Source organism: Dipodomys spectabilis, unplaced genomic scaffold, assembly GCF_019054845.1.
Source record: "Dipodomys spectabilis isolate Male_0828 unplaced genomic scaffold, ASM1905484v1 ptg000404l, whole genome shotgun sequence".
Taxonomy (NCBI): Eukaryota; Metazoa; Chordata; class Mammalia; order Rodentia; family Heteromyidae; genus Dipodomys; species Dipodomys spectabilis.
Window position 1 is genome coordinate 2,461,025 of NW_024871081.1, and position 2,680 is coordinate 2,463,704.

The window sequence follows — 2,680 nt, forward strand, 5'->3', positions numbered from 1 at the left end:
CCAATAATTACTAGAAAATTGGAAGTGGCACTGTGGCTCAAGTGGAAGAGCCCTAGCCTTGAGCTGCGTTTCAGAGGGACAGCAACCTGTCCTATATTTCAAGTGCCACAAACAACAACAGCAACAACAAAAAGAATATAAGAAAAGGAAAGAAAAAGAAATGTGATCTTAGCCACCAGGTTCATTGCTAGTATAATTCCTGTTCTCTCAAGATGGATTCTTTTTTTCCAGTTATGTCTACTCTCCTATATCTGACTTGCATTGGAAACATAATCATTCTTCCATTCTCCTTTTTGCACATTTACGTGATTAGCAAGCGTGATTTAGTAAGGCAGTGGCCTCATGCTTCATGTTCCACTTAGGAGTAATGCTTTCTCTATATCACTCCCATAAATCTACATATTGGATTTGGCTTTATTTTTTCAATGTTTTCTTATTTGTTGAGTCTTCTATATTTTATTGAACACTTATACATAAACACAGAACTTCTTTTTCTCCTATAATTGCTATTGTTTCTCTTACTCTTAACTCATGTACACTTGGGAAATTAATGTACAGCACATAGACTCACAAAAATGATCTGAGAACCTTCTTCCCATTTAAAATTCACCTTAATTTACAGAGCACATAGGAAGATGGAACAAAATGTTCTCATGGATAATGTATTTATAAGCAATTTAAATTTCATTTCTCTTTACTAAGTTGTCTCTGAAACATCTGTTACCTCATGGCCAAAAGTATCCTTGTGCTATTTCAATGAAGCCAGAAAACATTCATTTTTTTTCTGGAGCAGCACCATAGATTGTTACTGGAAGTAAGTGGAAGTAACTGTTACTGGATGTGGAAACTGATCCTAGGAGAGGAATTGAACATAGAGAAATGACAAAGTTCAAGTCATTTCTTACAGTCTTAGTTCAAAGCCAACCCAGGCAAGAGGGTCTGTCAACCCTTATCTGTAATTAAACACCAAAAAAGCCAGAAGTGGAGGTTTGGCTCAAGCAGCGGAGTACTAGCTTTGGGCCAGGTGGGAAAGAAAGACAACTGTTCAGGGACAGGGTCCAGTCTCTAAGTTCAAGCCCCAGCACCAGCACAAACTAAATAAACAAGGAAACAAAACAAACCCTGGGTATTTCTTTGGGACTCTCCTTAAAATAGTGGTGGTGACATCAACTGTATGTACTTCTCTTTTGAACCAAGAAATATTAGATGAAGTTTATTATAAAGTTACTATTTGACAATTTTTAAAGAAGAGAATATGTTTAGCAAAGAAGCCATAACAAATAACTCAGTGAAAGTAGGTGCACTACTAAATCATTTGGGAAGATTACTATTGACTTCATCATTCCTTTGAGGGAAACTTAAAGCCATATTTGTAATTTTTTGTTGGTTGTGATTATTGAATATTGATCCTGGTCATTGTCTCTCAGCTCTTCAGCACAAATTGAGCACTCTACCATTTAGCTACAGCACCACTTCCGAGTTTCTGGAGTTAATTGAAGGTAAGTGTTTCATGGACATTCCTGACCAGGCTGGCTTTGAACCACAATCCTCTGGTCTCAACCTCCTGAGTAGCTAGGATTACAGGCATGAGCCACCAACACCCGGCTCATATTTGCATTTATGTGCACTTAATGTCACTATGTAGACAAAGAATGGAAATCTGAACCAAATGATGTGACATTGAAGCTTGTAAGAATGATTGAGTTAGCAATAAATATGTCCTCCTTTCCCATTTTGTTACATTAATGACCCATGAGCTATGGGACTCTTACATTAGCATCCTCTTTCATCTTTGTAGGTGTATTTAGTATCAGAAAATGTTCACAGAGAAATATAGAAAGGCAGATCTTTAGAAAGCAAAGGAGATCAGGTATGAAAGAACAGCATAGAAGGAGATACATTTATCACACAGAGATTAAGAACTAGCCTAGGAGATTTTGAATGTTAAAGGCAATGAGGAATAAGCCTAGTTGATAACTAGTTCTTCAATATCCAAAGATGGTTTCCTAGAACGGTTTCTGCTATACCTTAGTTACTATCATTTTTTCTTTCCATCTGGAGTTATTCCTTCTCTTCTGTCACAACTATTAATTAGCCTCTGCCCTTTTGGTGCGATGGCTTGCCAAAAGAGTTTCCAAATCTCACTTAGACTGTTGTTGTTGTTGCTGTTGTTGTTTTGGCAGTCCTGGAGCTAAAACTCAGCGCTTGGGAATTATTCCTCAGCTTTGTTTTTTCCTCAAGGCTAACCATCCACCATTTGAGGCACAGGACCACTTCCAGTGTTTCCTTTTCAATTTATGTGGTACTGAGGAATTGAACCCAGGGTTTCATGCATGCTAGGCAATCACCATACCATGAAGCCACATTCCCAGAACCCTAAATGACTTTCTTAAGATGGCATTACATTTTCATTCTGTAACTATGTATCATAATTTTAACCAGAAATTTTTGCTGGAAAAGAGCATTGAACACAGTACTGAGTCCAGTAAGGCTAGCTGGACAATGGATTACTGTCACAGTGTAGCCAGGGCACAGAGGGAATTACCTCATGGAGCTGGTACAACAGAGTGAGCAAGACAGAGCCTGACCCACAGTCTACCTCCAGAATGAGAGGGCCACCTTGGTTCCAACCATATGGGGATGCTGGGCCACCTCCTCCAGCACCCATTGAATCAGTTCC